Here is a 20,084-nt window from a genome sequence, read left to right as displayed (position 1 = left end):
GACAAACAGAGAGCCAAATCATGAGTGAACTCCCATTCACAATTGCTTCAAAGAGAATAAAATACCTAGGAATCCAACTTACAAGGGATGTGAAAGACCTCTTCGAGGAGAACTACAAACCACTGCTCAATGAAATAAAAGAGGACACAAACAAATGGAAGAACATTCCATGCTCATGGATAGGAAGAATCAATATTGTGAAAATGGCCATACTTCCCAAGGTAATTTGTAGATTCAATGCCATCCCCATCAAGCTACCAATGACTTTCTTCACAGAATTGGAAAAAACTATTTGAAAGTTCATATGGAACCAAAAAGGAGCCCACATTGCCAAGACAATCCTAAGCCAAAAGAACAAAGCTGGAGGCATCACGCTACTTGACTTCAAACTATACTACAAGGCTACGGTAACCAAAACAGCATGGTACTGGTACCAAAACAGAGATATAGACCAATGGAACAGAACAGAGCCCTCAGAAATAATACCACACATCTACAACCAACTGATCTTGGACAAACCTGACAAAAACAAGCAATAGGGAAAGGATTCCCTGTTTAATAAATGGTGCTGGGAAAACTGGCTAGCCATATGTAGAAAGCTGAAACTGGATCCCTTCCTTTCACCTTATACAAAAATTAATTCAAGATGGATTATAGACTTAAACGTTAGACCTAAAACCATAAAAGCCCTAGAAGAAAACCTAGGCAATACCATTCAGGACATAGGCATGGGCAAGGACTTCATGTCTAAAACACCAAAAGCAATGGCAACAAAAGCCAAAATTGACAAATGGGATCTAATTAAATGAAAGAGCTTCTGCACAGCAAAAGAAACTACCATCGGAGTGAACAGGCAACCTACAGAATGCGGCAAGATTTTTGAAATCTACTCATCTGACCAAGGGCTAATATCCAGAATCTACAAAGAACTCAAACAAACTTACAAGAAAAAAACAAACAACATCACCGAGTGGGCAAAGATATGAACAGACACTTCTCCAAAGAAGACATTTATGCAGCCAAAAGGCACATGAAAAAATGCTCATCATCACTAGCCATCAGAAAAATGCAAATCAAAACCGCAATGAGATACCATTTCACACCAGTTAGAATGGCGATCATTAAAAAGTCAGGAAACAATAGGTGCTGGAGAGGATGTGGAGAAATAGGAACATTTTTACACTGTTGGTGGGACGGTAAACTAGTTCAACCATTATGGAAGACAGTGTGGCAATTCCTCAAGGATCCAGAACTAGAAATACCATTTGACCCAGCCATCCCATTACTGGGTATATACCCAAAGAATTATAAGTCATGCTGCTATAAAGACACATGCACACAGATGTTTATTGCAGCACTATTCACAATAGCAAAGACTTCAAACCAACCCAAATGTCCATCAATGATAGACTGGATTAAGAAAATATGGCACATATACTCCATGGAATACTATGCAGCCATAAAAAAGGATGAATTCATGTCCTTTGTAGGGACATGGATGAAGCTGGAAACCATCATTCTCAGCAAACTATCACAAGGACAAAAAACCAAACACCGCATGTTCTTACTCATAGGTGGGAATTGAACAATGAGAACACTTGGACACAGGAAAGGGAAGATCACACACCGGGACCTGTCGTGGGGTGGGGGGAGGGAAGAGGGATAGCATTAGGAGATATACCTAATGTAAATGATGAGTTAATGGGTGCAGCACACCAACATGGCACATGTATACATATGTAACAAACCTGCACGTTGTGCACATGTACCCTAGAAGTTTAAATATAATTTTTAAAAAGGAATTTCCAGTGACTGTACCACCACAGAAACATCAACATCTATTGAACAAATAATAAATATCCATGCATGAAAATGATTTCCCTCGAGATAAGGAAGCCAAATCAGAGACTATAGTACCTGATTGTGTCACTATAATAAGAAAAGACCCCTTTAAAGGGGTAGGAAAGCCAGTTATACATTATCCTCATAGCCCCTTCCCCAAGCCCAGGCAACACAGTGCAAAGAGAGATACCATCTGCCTGGGAGAAAGAGAGGAAAGTGAGCACAGGACTTTGCCTTAGACTCCAACACTGGGTTAACCATAGTAAAATCCAGCACTAGACAGACCCCCATAGATCCATATTCCAAGCCAGTATCCATAGACTGAGCCTCTACTGACCCAACCTGGTGTCAGGCAGAACTACAAATCTCCAGGATTCAGGATTGAGTGGAAGAGTCGATCTTCAGCCCACTTCCCACCAGGTCACCTTCAGGCAGGTCTCAATGGCAGGCATCCCCCAGAGGCTCCAGGCTTCTGGTATGCCCCAGTGCCACACAGGCTGCACCTGCCCTGAACTTCTTGCATTCTCCAGCACCATGCCTGCAATAGCAAGCCCCAGGTTTCTAATAGCAGTACACTAGCTGCAAATGCCCTGGCCTCTGGCCTACCTACCCCAATACTGTGCCTGCTGAAGGGCTTTCCCAGACAAAGTCAGTCTGTGAAGACTAGAATAACTACCTACTTCTTTGAAAGCACAGACATCTATATACAAGGATCAAGAACAATCAGGGACACATAACATTGCCAGACAGATTAAGTTGCCAGTGATTGACCCTAAAGAAATGAAGATATATGAAATGGCTGCCAAGCAATTCAAAATAGCTATCTTAAAGAAGCTCAATACTTTGGGAGGCTGAAGTGAGCAGATTGCTTAAGCCCAAAAGTTTGAGACCAGCTTGGACACCATAGCTAAACCTTGTCTCTACAATAAATACAAAAATTAGCTGGACATGGTGGTGTGAAACTGTAGTCCCAGCTACTCAGCAAGCAGAGGCAGGAAGACTGCTTGAGCACAGGAGTTTGAGGTTGCAATGAGTCATAATCACATCACTACACTTTAGCCTGGGTGACAGAGTGAGATCCTGTCTCAAAAAGAAAAAGAAGAGGAAGGAGAAGAAGAAGAGGAAGAGGAAGAAGAAGGAGAAGAATAAGGAGAAAAAGCAGCAGCAACAGCAGCAGCAGCAGCAGCTCAGTAAATGTCAGGAAAACACAGAAAAACAATATAATAAAACTAGAAAAATAATATGTGACCAGAATGAGAAATTTAATAGAGAGATTAAAGTAATAATTTAGAAAACAAGCAGAAATCCTGGAGATAAAAAAATACAATGAACAAAATTAAAAAGGCAAAAAATAGCATCAATGGCAAAATTAATCAAGGAGAAGAAAGAATCAGTGAACTTGGAGATAGATTATTTGAAAATAGACAGCCAGAAGAAAAAAAATCATAAAAAGAAATAAAGATTATAGGATTTTTGAGACAACATCAAAAGAGCAAGTTTTTGAATCATAGGAGTTCAATAAGGAGAAGGGAAAGATAAAGGGGTAGAAAACTTATTTTTAAAAACAGGAGCTCAAAACCTAAAGAAAGATGTAATTATCTAGGTACAGGAAGGTCAAGGGTCTCCAACCAGATTTAATTCAGATAAGACTACCCCAAGGCATATTATAACCAAACTGTTAGAAATGAAGCACAAAGAGAGGATTCTGGGAGCAGCAAGAGCTAAGAAATGAATAACGTAAAAGAAAATTTCAATATAGCTAGCAGCAGACTTTTCAGCAAAAATCTTACAGGCCAATAGAGAGGGAGATGATATATTCAAAGTGCTAAAGGAAAAAACCAGCCAACCAACCCTAACATATTAAGGAAAGCTGTCCTCAAGAAATGAAAGAGAGATAAAAATTTCCCCAAACAGAAACTAAGAAAGTTCATCACCACAAGACATGTCTTACAAAAAAAGCTAATGAGAATTCTTGAAGCAGAAAGAAAATAATTCTAATGAGTACGATAAAAATATCTGAAAGTTTAAAAATCATTGATAAAAGTAAGTATACAGTCAAATTCAGAATATTAAAATATTTTAACTATGGTGTATAAATCATTAAAATTTTTAGCATGAAAATCAATAATGTAAGCTATTAATAATTTTATAATAGCTATAATAATTTGTTAAGTGATAAGCAGTATAAAAAGATCTAAATTATACCATCAAAACTCAAAATATTGGGGAGAAAATACAGTAAAATTGAAGTGGGCTTTTTTTGCAATAAAGTTAAGTTGTTATCAGCTTAAAATAATCTATTATAGCTATGAGATTTTTCTTTATGCCATAAGGTAAGCACAAAGTAGAAGATCTATAGAGGATACTTACCCCAGAAAAGTAATAAATCAAAATATACTACCAGAAAAATTACTTAAAACACAAAGGAAGAGAGCAACAGAGAAAGGAAGGAACAAAGGATCTATAAAACAACTAAAAGATAACAAAATGGCAGTAGTAAGTTCTTACCTATCAATAATTACCTTGAATGTAAGTGGATTAAATTCTAGCATCAGAAGACACAAAATGGCTGAATAGATTAGAGATAAAAACAAGACCCAACTATATACTGCCTATAAGAGACTCACTTCATCTGTAAAGACAAATATAGACTTAAAGTGAAGGGATGAAAAAGATATTCCATGAAAATAGAAACCAAAAAAGAGAAGGAGTAATAATACTTTTATCCAATAAAATAGACTTTAAGTCAAAAAATTTTTTAAAAGACAGAAAAGGTTATTATATAATGATAAAGAAGTCCATTCAGTAGAAGGATATAGCAATTACGAATATACATGCACTCAATATTGGGACACATAAATATGTAAAGCATTATTAATAGATCTGAGGGGAGACATTGACTGCAATGCCTAATAGTATGGGATGTCAACACCACACTTTCATCAATAGACAGATCACTCAGACAAAAATCAATAAGGTAAACTGAATTGAAACTACACTCTAAATCAAATGGATCTAACAGACACACATAAAGAACACTCCATTTAACAGCTACAGAATACACACTCTTCTCAAGAGTACATGAAACATTCTCCAAGATAGGTCATGTGATATAACACAGAACAAATTTAAACAAATTTAAGAAGACTGATATTAAGTAAGTTTTCTGGTTGCAATGGTATTAAAACTAAAAATAAATACAGAGAAAACTTCAGAAAATTCACAAGAACATGGAAATTAAACAACATACTCCTGACCAAACAATGGGTCTGATATCATTTGGCTCTGTGTCTCAACCCAAATCTCACCTTGAATTGTAATAATCTCCACATGTCAAGGGTGAGACCAGGTGGAGATAATTGAATCATGGGAACAGTTTCCCCCATGCAGTTCTCATAATAGTGAGTGAGTTCTCACAAGAGCTGATGGTTTAATAAGGGGCTTCCCCCTTTGCTTGGCATTCATTCACTCCTGCTGCCTTGTGTAAAAGTGCCTTCCACTATGACTGTTAAGTTTCCTGAGGCATCTCCAGCCATGCAGAACTGTGAGTCAATTAAACCTCTTTTCTGAAAGGCTCTTTTAGTGGTTCAAACTCTGAGAACGTGCCAACAAACAACACAAGGTGGTGTGGAGAAACACGCTGTTTTAGTGAGCACCTGGGTGCAGATGGGCTGAGGCCTAAAATGGTGTCAGCCCCAGGTGAGGGCAGGCAGGGGTTTTATAGTCTCCTGTAAACAAGAAGTGTCCCAGTCTGACCTAACTGCTACGTGGTACCCTGATGGCTCCCTCTCTCGATCTCCAGCAGGTACATGTCTTCCAGCCAGCTCTCTTCCTGCTTCTTCTATCTTGCTGATGCACGCTGCAGACGCAAGTGGCTTTGTGCCTTGGGACTGGGCCTGAGGAGGGAGGAGTTATTCATCCCCCCAAACTTTCAGGCCCTGGGGAGAATCTTTAATTCCTGTCTATTCGGTTATAGAAAAGGGAAAAGGGACAACTTTCTCAATAACTACTTCAGGTATGACATAGGGGGTGCCATGGGCACCTCGGAATAAAGAAAAACTTAATTTTTGGGGTATTCTTGAGAGACGGGTTGGTATCCATTGTGTCATTGTAGCAGGAGCATCGTCTGGATTGTCTGGCAGTTAACTGTAGTTTCAACAAGTTTTAGTGGCTTTCATTATCAGTGGGATAGGGGAGAAACAGGAGGAACCCAATGATGAAGATTACTGTCTCTACCAGCGTTTTAAATCCTCCTAAATTAGAGAGCCACCCTCCTAGAAGGTTTGTCGGGTCCCATCCCTTCCAGGTTTGGACTGGTACATGGGCTACTTTTCTGATGTTTGAGGCAATCTCTAGAACCACTTTTCCATTATATTCTATGTTAAGACAACAATTGGAGATATTAAACTTACCACAGACCCCACCCTCTTCTGCTAATAAGTAGTCTAGTGTCAGTCTGTTTTGATAAGTTGTCGTGTGCATTTGGTTTTGTTGTTGTGCAAGCATTTCCAGGACTGAGGCAGTTTGGTTAGTGATTATCTTTAGAATAGCCTGCAGTATAATTATTCTATTTAGCCTATATATGGGAGTGTGATAACCCCATGAACCATCCTCAGCCCAAGTGGCAGGGCCATAATATTCAGTGATCCATTGCAGAGGCCACTTGTCCTCTCGCCATCTTTGGCTTCCTCCTACCTTTAAGGATTGTTTTTCTCTGTTTAGGTTATCACATACAGGGACTCCAAGGGTGTTGCCCACCTGCTTTGGAAGTAAAAAGAATCCAGGTTTAACTATGCCTAGGAAGCAAGTACCTTGCCAGTGATAAGGTAGCCATGAGTAAGCCTGGGTTCCACATATCCAAAAGAATCCTTCAGGGGCAATCCACTGTAGGCTGGTGTTCATAGGATTGTCCCATAGTGCACTTAGGCAGGGGTATGCAGCTTAAGGGTTAGTGGTGTTTGTATAGTACCAGGCCTTTTTTTACAAGACACAATTGAGGTAGCTTAAGTTAGAAGGAGACCAGGCTCCTTGGGGTAACCTTGGCCACCACTCTGCTGTGGAGGCATTGACTGTTAGGGTTTGGTGACAGGGGCTTTCGCCTACAGTGTGATGGGTTTCATCAGTCCACTTGTGGAATATGCACACCACCCCTCTTACTGGGTTGGTAAGTGTCTAGGACTGTGGGTGTTCCTGAGGACTGAAAATGAGGCTGGGGTTTTGGGATGCTAGTAACTAAGGGGGAATGTCTATCCCATACCACAGCCACTGTTCACTTCACTCATACGAGCTCCCTTGCCTACCCAGCAATTGGACACATTCATGGTAAGTGTGATGCTTTCTCCTAGATCTACAAACAGCTTTTTCCTGACTTGGGAAGGGTTACATCTGCTTGTAGTTTTGTATAAAAGCATGAAAATACCATGGGTGATTTTGGGTGGGTGGTGGGGGGAGTTGTTTGTTTTGGCTTTTGCTTTGGCTATAATCTGTTCTCTCTTTATGTCCTCTAGCACTTGAGTATTTACTCCCCATTGTCCAATTTTGGTGAAGCAAAGCCACTGCTTACCTTTTGGACATATAGTCCCATTACAACTGCCAGATACTCCTGGATTTTTTACTTTACAATAACCTTTCCCTGATTCAACACATTCCTCAATTAAGTTTCCATAACAGGATTTTTCTATACGAGTATGTTAACTAAAGGATTGTTGCATTTTTCCTCCACAGTGGAAAGACTGATAACACTCATGGCAGCTCGGAGGGGCTGCTGTGGACAGCAGGGCAGCTACTGACAATATTAGGATTGTGATGAGAGATATTCCTGTATTAAGACTTTTGGTTGGAAGTGAGGTACAGCAGGCAGTTGGGTAGATATAGGCCATTTCTAAAGCAAGTGATTAGTCTTCCTCATCTTTTGGCTCTAAGAAAAAAAAAATTTGGTTAATTTAAGCTTGGTAGGTGAAATTGGCCAGGATGACCACTTTCCTGTTAATGTTTTGGAGGAAGAAGTAGCCTTGGGGGTGAGCTTGACCCTGGTGCGATGGATCCAGCGAGGGAGTTCTTGGACTCTCACTGCAGTTGGCATGCTGAGTATCACAGTGTAGAGGCCTGTCCACTTCAGTTGTAGCTTTTTGTGAGGGTCAGGTTGGCAAATAAATACTCCTGTGCCTGCAAGACAGTTATGTTGAGAGGACAAGGAGGTGTCAACGGGGAGAGGCATGACCTCATTTGCAGCTTCATGAATGAAAGATCATGTCTGGATTAAGGAGGGGAGGATTACCCGGGCAAGATTTGCAAGTAGATTTCACTCACATGCTGCCCTATAAATGGCTCTGCTATCTTCTAGTCTTTGTTTGTACTTTCTCCTGGTGGGTAGAAGCATTCCCAACAACTTCAGAAGGTGCAAATGTCATAACAGAAACTCTCATCATACATATAGTTACCCACCAGGCCCTGGGCTTGGTGGATATGAAAAGGCGGCAGCCAGAGGGAATCCTGGGGTGACACTGAGTGGCAGATAGAGCAGGACTGAGTAATTTCTCAAACATGACTGGAAAGGAGAGTACAAGTGAGAATAGGGTGGAGAAGTTGCAAGAGAGGTTTGTAACCAACATGGAAAGAGTTGTGGAGGGTTTGGAGGATAGGGATTATTTGAGAGTGAGGAAGAATGAAACACCCTTCCTTGACATACCGTGGTCCTTGCTTTTGAAGGTTTTGGGCTTGGAAGTCCTCCTTTTCTTCTGAGGAGTAAAGAGGAGAGAACAAGGACAGGGACAGAAACTGGCCTTACACAGGTTGTAGGGCTACTTGTTTGGCTACATTAACTGCTAGAGCATTTCTAGCCAATATAGGATTGTCTGGGGTTTGGTGGCCCCTGCAATGAATGATGGCAACTTTCTGCAGGAGTCTGGCAGCTTGAAGGAGTTTGCTGATGAGCCATTTATGACAGGAGTGTTTTTTGCAATTAGGAAACCCCATTCTTTCCAGATGGACAAGTGTGAGTGCACTATGTGGAACATATAGTGAGAATCTGAATATATGTTAATTTGTTGTCCGCCAGCTAGCGTGAGTGCTTGAGTGAGGGTGATGAGTTCAGTTTTTTGGGAGGTGGTTCCTAGGGGGAGCAGACTGGCTTCAATACTGTGTGGGGCGTAGCACTATAGCATAGCCAGCATGTTGGCATCCTTGATATAGGAAGGAGCTGCCATCTACAAACCAAATAAAGGAGGCATCTGGAAGGTGTTGGCCTGTTAGGTTTGGAAAAGGTATAAGAAAGGTTTGAACAGTGTCTACACAGAAGTGTGCAGGGTCTTGGGAGGCAGTAGCGGCAGGTAAGAGCATGGCCAGTTTAAACAGGAGCTGGTTAGCACAGTGATTTGGGGAGTTTCTATGAATAAAGCATACAGTTGGAGGAGCCATGGGGCAGAGATGAGACTTAGTACACTGCGGTGAGCTAGCATGTCTTTGATGTTATGGGTTGAATAAACTGTTAGGTTGGCATGAAGAGATAGTTTTAGGCTTTCAAGGGTGAGGACAGCATCTGCCACCAGTGTTTGGAGGCAAGCAGGCCATCTGAGAACTGCGGTTTTAAGCTGTTTGGAGAGGTAAGTGATAACCTGGAGGGTAGGTCCCTTAGACTGGGTTACAACACCTAGTGCAACTCCACGTCATTCATCGGTATAGAAGGAGAAAGGTTTGGTGAGGTCTGGGGGAGTAGGTGATAACCCGGAGGGCAGGTCCCTTATACTGGATTAGAGCACCTAGTGCAACTCCACATCATTTGTCAGTATAGAAGGAGAAAGGTTTGTTGAGGTCTGGGGGAGTGAGGATGGGGGTTGAGACGAGAGGCTTTTGGAGTAGACAGAAAGGTTGGATAATAGGCTGTGCAGGGTTTAAAGGTTCATGGAGAGGGCCTTTAGCAGCTTGGTATAACGGTTTGGCAAGTAGAGCGAAGGAGGGAACCCAAAGCCTAAAATATCCCACTAATCCTTGAAAAGAGAATTTCTTCCTTAGTTTGCAGAGGTGAGAGGGACTGGAGGAGGGATATGCAGTCAGTTTTGAGCCCTTGGGTTTGCAGGGTAAAGGCTAGGCCTAGGTAGGTGACTGAGGGAGTGCATATTTGTGCTTTTTTAGGGGAGACCCGATACGCCTGCTCTGCCAGGAAGTTTAAAAAAGAGATAAAATGGGTGTTGCAATCTTTGAGAGAGGCTACACAGGAGCAGATCATCAACATATTGAAGGAAAGTGGACAGTTTTAGGGATAAGGTACAGAGGTCGTGGGCAAGGTCCTGTCCAAAAAGGTGGGGGCTGTCTCTAAAACCTTGAGGTAGTATGCACCAGGTGAGCTGATGTGAAAGGTGGGTGTAGGGGTCTTCCCACGTAAAGGCAAAGAAGTCTTGAGAATTGGGGTGCAAAGGAATTGTAAAAAAAAGTATCCTTTAGGTCTGGGATGGAAAAATGGGTGGTACTGGAGGGAACTGTGGAAAGTAAAATGTATGGGTTAGGAACTACTGGACATACTGGGAGCACAGCTTGGTTAATGAGCCTGAGGTCCCAGACTAAGTGATAAGTTCCATCTGGCTTTTTAACAGGTAGAATTGGTGTGTTAAAAGGGAAGTTTGTTGGGCAGAATAGGCGACTGGAAGGAGATGAAAATGATAGGCTTTAGGCCTGCAAGAGCTGCTTGGGTGATTGGATACTGCTTCTGTGAAAGGAACTGGGTGGGGTTTTTAAGGGTAATGCGGATGGGGGTGTGGTGTTTTGCAACTGAGGGTGTGGAAGTATCCCAAACAGCAGGGTTAACTACGGATGGGGGATAAGCAAAGGTTGCATATTTTAGGGTGGGAGGTTGGAGGAGTAGAAGAAAGCTAGAAGCACCAGAGGGGTCTGGGTGGATGTGTTGGTTACCATGGGGAATGTGGAAGTGGAGAGTAGTGTGGAGTTTTGAAAGGATGTCTCTGCCTAGGAGTGGAGTTGGGCATGAGGGCAGGATTAAGAAAGAGTGAGTGAGGGAAAAGGTGTGAAGGGAGCAGAAGAGTGGAGGGGTGACTCAGGGTTTGGAGACTTGTCCATCAATACCCACAACAGAGACTTTGGAGGACTGGGTGGGTCCTGAAAAATTAGGTAAAGCAGAGTAGGTTGCCCTGGTATCAATTAAAAGATATACTGGCCTACCTGCCACCATCAGGGTTACCCTTGGCTTGGATGAAGAGATGGTACTTGCCAGGGCATCCATTCCAGGGCAACATCAGTCTTCAGTGGCAAGGCCAATGAGATCCAAGTAGGAGGTTTTGGCCAGCTCAGGAAGAGATGGGGGTGGTCCTTGCAGAAGCCACTCACAGTACGACTTCCAGTGGGCCCTCCGCAGATGGGGCATGGCCTGATGGGCTTACCTGGGTTAGGGCATTTTCTAGACCATTGGCCTTCATTGCTGCACTTGAAACAGGTGCCAGGTGGAGGTGGATTACTAGGAGGCTTCCGTGTGGAGCTGTGGCCCCGTGGGCCTGCAGGGCCCCTGATGGCAGAGGCAAGCATTTGAAATTCTGCCTGTTTTTGCCTTTTATCTTCCTCATCATGATTGTTAAAGACTTTGAATGCTAAATTAAGAAGGTCTCATTGTGTGGTTTGAGGGCCGTCATCAAGCTTCTGAAGCTTGCACCGGATATCAAGGGTGGATTGGGAGAGGAATCAAACATTTAAGATAGTGGTTCCTTCTAGGCTGGCTGGGTCTAGGTTGGTATATTTTCTCATAGCTTCAGTTAAATGAGAGAGAAAAAGGGCTGGGTTTTCATCAGGACCTTGGGTGATTTCTGAAAGTTTTCATAGTTTACCGCTTTATGGGCACCCTTTTTGAGTCCTGCAAGGAGATACACAATCATGTGGTCTCAATAGCAGTGTCCAGGGGCCCCATCTTGATAACCCCAGTGGGGGTCCTGACTGGGGACTGCTTCTGTGCCAGTAGGCTGGGTAGGAGCCTGGTGAGGAATTGTATCAGCATGTGCCTGAGCTAAGGTCCAGATACAGTCCCAGTCTTCTGGGGTGAGGGTGGAAGAGAGGATAATGTAGAGGTCATGCCAAGTTAGTTCATAAGACTGGGTGAAGTACTGAAACTCTCTAATATAAGATGTAGGATCTTCTGGATATGAACCGAGTCTTTCGTTAATTTGAGAGAGATCAGTGAGGGAGATGGGAACACGAACTCTAACAATACCTTCAGTTCCTGCTACTTCCCAAAGGGGGCACTCTAGCACAGGTGCTGAAGTAAGGGTGGGGCATGGGTCAAAGATGGCACCTGAGTGACGGGAGAGAAGGAAGAACCTGGAAATGGTTCCTGTTGAGGGTTTGAAGGGGGAAGGGGGGTTGAGTTAATAAGCAATGGAGAATAGATAGGGGTTTAAGGTGGTGGGATGGGTTTATGGGCCTCAGGAGAGGGCAATGAGGGAGAAGAATGGGTACAGGCAGTGCTAGAATTGTCCTGAGGAGAGGACAGTGTAGGAAAAGAAGTGGATACTCTTGGAGGCGGTGCTGGATGGGAAGATGGCAGCTGGGAAGATGGCAGCTGAGAAGAAAAAGAGAAGGCTTGGGGGATTAAAGAAGATGGTTGAGAGGGAGAGGTAGGGGCTGGGAGGGGTGGACAGCAGTCTGCTGGATCAAACCAGGAAAAAGAGGTAGGGTCGGGAGGAGAAAGGCGTTCAGGGTGGCGATGATGGAGAAGGAGGATTTGAATAGGTGAGCAAGAATTGCAGAGGTCAGGTTGTAATTTGAGTGTGAAAAAGGCCTGGACATAAGGAATTTCTCCCCGTTTTTCCAGTCGTCAGCAATAGTTGCTTAAGTCAATTAAAATTGTAAAGTTGAATGTTCCATTTGGGGGCCATTTGGACCCATTAGATTCGTACTGTGGCCAAACTGAATTGCAATATAAAAGACAGGTCACTTAGGGTGGATATCTTACCCGAGGCCTAAGGTTTGCAGGTTTTTTATGAGGCAGCCTAGAGGGCTGTCCTTTGGAGTGGAAGACAGGGAATTTCCCATAACAAAGGGTACACTCGGGAGAACAAGGAAAAGGAGACCTTCCTGGATGGCCGCAGGGAGACGATAAAAGGAGCAATCCTCACTGCTGCCTTTTTCGTTCCTAGAACGGGATCAAATGGCTTAGAGGCATCCCCCTAAGACCAGATGATCAGCGAGTGCTTCACACATGCCGGAGCCTTCTTGGACCAACGTTGGATTTCTGGACCAGAGAAACCAAGAGAGGCCGTGTGGATTTATCTCTGTTAACCAGGCTCCCAGGAAACTTACCAGTAGGTGAGATCAGTGACCAATGTGCATGCCCAGAGAGGTGACTGGGGGCTGAGGAGCTTCCTTTGTCCAGCTGCTGTGGCCTGCTTTCTGGGATGGAGGGGTAGGTCCACAGGGCACATGGACCAGAGCCCGTCTCAGGTTTCAGCACCTGATGTAAGGCTCTTGTATTGGTTTGAACCACGAGAATGCACCAACAAACAACACAAGGTGGGTGGAACAACACACTGTTTTAATGAGCGCCTGGGTGCAGATGGGCTGAGGCCTAAAATCGCACCAGCCCCAAGTGAGGACGGGGCATGGGTTTTATAGTCTCTTGTAAACAGGAAGTGTCTCAGTCTGATGTAACTGCTACATGTTACCCAGACGGCCTCTCTCTCTCGATCTCCAGTGGGTAAGCGTCTTCCGGCCAGCTCTCTTCCTGCTTCTTCTATCTTGCTGATGCACACTGCTGGTGCAAGTGGCCTTGCACATTGGGACTGGGCCTAAGGAGGGAGGAGTTATTCATTCCCCCGAACTTTCAGGCCCTGAGGGAGAATCTTTCATTTTCTTTATAAATTACCAAGCCTCAGGTATTTCTTCATAGCAGCATGAGAATAAACTAATACAGTAAATTGGTACCGGGAGTAGTAGGGTGCTGCTGTAAAGATACTCGAAAATGTGGAAGTGACTTTGGAAGTAGGTAACAGGCAGAGGTTGGAATAGTTTGGAGGGCTCAGAAGAATACAGAAAAATGTGGCAGAGTTTGAAACATCCCAGAGACTTAGAGGGCTCAGAAGACAGGAAAATGTGGCACAGTTTGGAACTTCCTGGAGACTTGTTGATTGAATGGCTTTGACCAAAATGCTGATAATGATATGAACAATAAAGTCTAGGGTGAGGTAGTCTCAGATGGAGATGAGAAACTTGTTGGGAACTGGAATAAAGGTGATTCTTGCTATGCTTTAGGAAAGAGACTGGCAGCATATTGCCCCTGCCCTAAAGATCTGTTGAACTTTGAACTTGAGAGAGATGATTTAGGGTATCAGGTGGAAGAAATTTCTAAGTAGCAAAGTGTTCAAGAGGAAGCAGAGCATAAAAATTCAAAAAATTTGCAACTTGATGGTGCACTAGAAAAGAAAGACCCATTTTCTGAGGATAAATACAAACCCACTGCAGAAATTTGCATAAGTAACAAGGAGCAGAATGTTAGTCACCAAGACAATGGGGAAAATGTCTCTAGGGCATGTCAGAGACCTTCATGGCATCCTCTCCCATCAAGACTCAGAGGCTTAGGCAGGAAAAATTGAGTGGTGGCACACACCTGTAAAAAAGAGTGGTGGCACACACATGTATCCCAGCAAGACCCTGTCTCAAAAACAAAAGAAAATGAAAAAAATTGTTAGAACTGGTAAGTGAATTCAGTAGTTTCAAGATAAAAATAATAAGCGCACAAAAGCAGTGGAGTTTCTATGCACTAACAGCAAATGATCTGAAAAAGAAATCAAGAATATAGTTTTATTTTAAATAGCTACAAAAAATAATAAATACTTAGGATAAATTTAGCCAAGGAGCTAAAAAATCTTCACACTGAAACCTATTGAACATAATAAAAGAAATTGAAATAGACACAAACAAAAGGAAAGATAACTCACGTTCATGGATTTGAAAAATTATTTTTATTAAAATGTCCATACTACCCAAAGTGATCTAAAGAGTTGATATGGTCTGGCTGTGTCCCCACCTAAATCTCATCTTGAATTTTAATCCTTATAATCCCAATGTGTCATCACAGGAGGGATCTGTATCATGGAGGCAGTTTTCCCCATGCTGTTTTCATATAGTGAGTGAGGTCTCTTGAGATCTGATGGCTTTTTAAGGGACACTTCCCCATTTGCTCTTGTCTTTCCTGCCACTTTGTGAAGAAGGTGCCTGCTTCCCCTTCTGCCATCACTTTAAGTTTTCTGAGGCCTCCCATCCATGCAGAAATGTAAGCCAGTTAAATATCTTTTATTTATGAATTATCCAGTCTCAGGTTGTATCTTTCCAGCAGTGTAAGAATAGACTAATACAAGAGTCAATGCAATTTTTATCAACATACAGATGATATTATTCACAAAAATAGAAAAAAGAATCCTAAAATTTATGCAGAACCAGAAAATACATCATATAGCCAAAGCAACGTTAAGCAGAAAGAGCAAAGCCGGAGGTATCACACTACCTGACTTCAAAATATATTACATAACTATGGTAACCAAAGCAGCATGGTACTGGTATAAAAACAGACACATAGACCAATGGAGCAGAACAGAGAGCCTAGAAATAAATACACATATTTACAGCCAACTAACACTCAACAAAGTTACCAAGAACACACAATGGAGAAAGAACAGTCTCTTCAATAAGTGATATTGGCAAAATTAGATATTCACATGCAGAAGAATAAAATTAGACTCATTTCACACCATATATAAAAATCAATTAAAATGGACTAAAGGCATACATTTGAAACCTAAAACTATAAAACTATAAGAAGAAAACATAGAGGAAAAGCTCCTTGACATTACTCTGAGCAATGACTTTTTAATATGACCCTAAAGGCACAGGGAACAAAAGCAAACACAGACAAATGGGGTTATATCAAATGAAAAAGGTTATGTATAGCAAAGAAAACAATCAACAGAATGAAGAGAACCTACAGAATGGCAGAAAATATTTGCAAACAGTACATTTGATAAGAAGTTAATATCCAAAATATATAACGAGCTCAAACAACTTGATAAGAAGAAAATAACTTGGTTGAAAAAATGGGCAAAATACCTGAATAGACATTTATCAAAAGAAAACATACAGTGACTAATAAGTATATTTTTTAAATGCTCAACAACACCAATCATCAGGGAAATACACATTAAAACCACAATGAAATAGTTCACATCTGCTCAAATTCTATTAACAAAAAGACCAAAGATAATTGTTGTCAAAGATGTGGAGAAAAAGGAACCCTTGCACACTGTTGATAGAAACGTAAGCTAGAACAATCATTATGGAAAAGAGAAAGAAATTTATCAAAAAATTTAAAATAAAAATCTTGCAAGTTATCACAACAAAGAAGTGATAAAGGTTTGAGGTGATGGATATGCCAGCTACCCTGGTTTGATCATTACATATGTATTCATATAATATATTGAAACATTACATATACCACCATAAACATGTACAATTATTATGTGTCAATTATAAACAACTTTTTAAATTTCAAAAATAATTAAAAATAGAACTATCATATGATCCAGCAGTTCCACTATGGGGTATAAAAAATAACAGTACATCAGTATGCCGAAGAGATATCTGCACTCCCGTGTTTATTGCAATGTTATTTACAATAGATAGGGAATCAACCTAAGTGACAATTAATAGGTGAATAAAGAAAATATAGTGTGTGTGTATATATATATATATATATATATATATATATATATACACACACACACACACACACAATGGAACAGCCTTACAAAAAATAAGTAGTGTCACTTGTGGCAGTATGGATGAACCTGGAGGTTGTCAAGTGAATATTAAGTGAAATAATCCAGGAACAGAAAGACAAGTAGTGCATATGTGGACTCCAAAAGAACTGATGTCATAGAAGTAGAGAGTAGAATAGCAGTTCTTGGGGTTTTGGTGGCTGAAGGTGGGCATTGGGAAGATGTTTGTCAAAAGATAAAAAATATCAGTTAGATAAGAAAAATAAGTTCAAGAAATCTATTGTACAATATGGTTGTTACATCTAATAATATATATATTAATGTATATAAATAATATATTCAACAATACATTAATAATGTATTCTTGAAAAATAATAACACAGTGAATATAAAGCATTCACACAACCAAAACTATGTGAGGCAATGCATAGGTTAATTAGCTAGATTTAATTTTTTCACAATGTATATATACAGTAAAACATGTTATACATGACAAATACATACAATTTTATCTGTCAGTTTAAAATTATGTAATACATAAAATACATTCTACATAAAAATCATAATACATAAAAGAGAAAAGTTACTGCACCAAACAAAAATAAAAATGACAATTTTGATGTTCATCAACAGATGGGTGAAAAAACAGACTGTGGTATATCCATGCAATGGACTACCACTTAGTAATAAAAGAAAATGAACTATTGATACATGCAGCAACAGGATAATTTTCAAAAACATTTTCAAAATAATTATGCTTTTAAAAAATATATACAAGAAAAGAAGTTTAAATGACTCATAGTTCTACAAGCTATACAGGAAGCATAGCAGCATCTGCTTCTGAGGAAGCCTCAGGAAGCTTTTACTTATGGTGGAAAGCAAAACAGGAGCAGGCAATTCACATAATGAAGGCAGGGATGAGAGACAGTGGAGGAGGGGAGGTGCCACACACTTTCAAAACACCAGATCTCATGTGAACTCATAGCAAGAGCTCACTTGTCACCAAGGGGTTGGTCCAAGCAGTTCATGAGAGATCAAATCCCATATTCCAATCACCTCCTGCTGGGCCCCACCTCCAATACTAGGGATTATAATTTAGCATGAGATTTGGGTGAGGACAAATAACCAAATTATATAATTCTTCCCCTTTCCTCCAATTCTTATGTTGTTCTCATATTTCAAAATACAATAGTCTCTCTCAATAGTCTCTCAAAAGTCTTAACTCATTCCAGCATTAAATTAAAATTTCCAAGTCCAAGTTCAAAGTCTCATCTGTGACTCATTTGCTTTTACCTATGAGCTTTCAAAACAAGTCATTTACTTCCAAGATATAATGAGACTATAAGTATTGTGTGAATATTCCTGCACCAAAAGAAAGAAAACAGCCAAAAGAAAGGAGCTACAGGCCCTGTGTAAGTTAAAAGCCCAGCAGGGCCGTCATTAAATCTTAAAATTCCATAATTTCTTTTGACTCCATGTCCCCCATGCAGGGCACACTGGTGCATGGGGTAGGCTCCCAAGGGCAGCTCTGCCCCTGTGGGTTTGCAGAGTTCGGCCCCTGAGGCTGCCATTATGGACTAGAGTTGAATGCCTGTGGCATTCAGGCAAGCTGCCAGTGAAGCTACCATTCTGGAGTCTAGAGAACAGTGGCCCCATTCTCACAGCTCCACTAAGCAGTGCCCAGGTGGGTACTCTATATGGGGCCTCCAACTCCACATTTCCCCCTGCACTGCCCTAGTAAAAGTTCTCTGTAAGACCTCTGCCCCTGTGGCAGCCTTCTGTCTGGGCACCTAAGCTCTGTTATACATCCTCTGAAATCTAGGCTGAGGACATCAAACTTCCTTCATTCTTGCACTCTGAACACCTGCAGGCTTAACGTCATGTGGAAACTGCCAAGGCTTACTTTTGCACCTTCTGGAGCAGAGGCCCAAGCTATACCTGGGCACCTTTGATGTAGGGCTGGAGCTGCGGCACCTGAGATGTAGGAAGCAGCCTCCTGGGGTGGCACAGAGCAGTGACACCTCTGAAACTATTTAGTCCTTTTGGGCCTCTGGGCCTATGATATGAGGGGCTACTGCAAAGGTCTCTGAAAGGCCTTCAAGACCCTTTTCACCTTCTCTTGGCTATCAGCACTTGGTTCCATTTTAATTATGTAAACATCTCCAGTAAGTCTTTTCTCCACAGAATGCTTGAATCCGTTTCCCAAAAAAGCTATTTCTTTCTCTGCAACATGGCTAAGATGAACATTTTTCAAACTTTCATGCTCTGTTTCCTGTTAGTAGGCCCTGGTATTTGTTATTCCCTTCTTTGTACTCAAAGTTTATCTCCCACTATAAGAGCATGCAGTATTTCGTATTTGGTTACCTGTTCTTGAATTAGTTCACTTATGATAGTGGTCTCCAGCTCCAACCATGCTGCTGCAAAGGACAAGATCTTATTCTTTTTTATGGCTGCATAGTATTCTATGGTTTATATGTCCCCCATTTTCTTTATTCAGTCTACTGTTTATGGGCACTTAGGTTGATTCTCTCTTTACTATTGTGAATAGTGCTGCAATGAACATACAAGTGCATGTGTTATTATGGTAGAACGACTTATATTCCTTTGGGTATATACTGAATGATGGGATTGCTGGGTCAAATGGTAATTCTGCTTTAAGTTCTTTCAGAAATTGCCAAACTACTTTCCACATTGGCTGAAGTAATTTACATTCCCACCAACAATGTATAAGTGTTTCCTATTCTCCACAACCTGGCCAGAATCTGTTATTTTATGTCTTTTTAATAATAACCATTCTGACTGGTGTGAGATGGTATCTCATTGCGGTTTTGATTTGCATTTCTGTGATTAGTGATGTTCAGCATTTTCTCATATGATGTTAGCTAAATATATGTCTTCTTTTGAAAAGCATCTGTTCAGTTCCTTTTCCCACTTATTAATGGGGTTATTTGCTTTTTGCTTGTAAAATTGTTTCAGTTCCTTACAGATTCTGGATATTAGATTTTCATCAGAAGCATAGTTTGCAAAAATTTTCTCAAATTCTGTAGGTTGTCTATTTAGTACGTTAATAGTTTCTTTTGCTGTGCAGGAGCAATTTAGTTTAATTAGGTCCCATTCATCAATTTTTCTTCTGGTTGCAATTGCTTTTGGCATGTTCATATTGAAATCTTTTCCCAGTCCTATGTCCAGAATGGTATTGCCAAGGTTATCTTCCAGGATTTTTATAGTTTTAGGTTTTACATTTAAGTGTTTAATCCATCTTGAGTTGATTTTTGTATTTGGCATAATAAAAGTTTCAATTGATCCAGTTTCAATCTTCTGTATATGACTAGCCAGTTATTCCAGAACCATCTACTGAACAAGGAGTCTTTCCCCCTTGATTGTTTTTCTTAGCTTTGTCAAAGATCAGATGGCTGTAGGTGTACAGCATTATTTCTGGCCTTTCTATTCTGTTTCATTGATCTATGTGTCTGTTTTTGT

The 20,084-nt window shown here is 41.1% G+C and overlaps 2 pseudogenes; both read right to left on the bottom strand.

Annotated features, from left to right (window-relative positions):
• Positions 1–7,221: 7,221 nt before the first annotated feature.
• Positions 7,222–7,721, bottom strand: LOC106635390 (suppressyn-like; annotated as a pseudogene).
• Positions 7,722–7,736: 15 nt separating this feature from the next.
• Positions 7,737–13,611, bottom strand: LOC129393586 (uncharacterized; annotated as a pseudogene).
• Positions 13,612–20,084: the final 6,473 nt, after the last annotated feature.

Source organism: Pan paniscus, chromosome 10, assembly GCF_029289425.2.
Source record: "Pan paniscus chromosome 10, NHGRI_mPanPan1-v2.0_pri, whole genome shotgun sequence".
NCBI lineage: Eukaryota > Metazoa > Chordata > Mammalia > Primates > Hominidae > Pan > Pan paniscus.
Note: the sequence above shows the minus strand (reverse complement) of the source record. Positions and strands in the feature narration are given on the sequence as shown.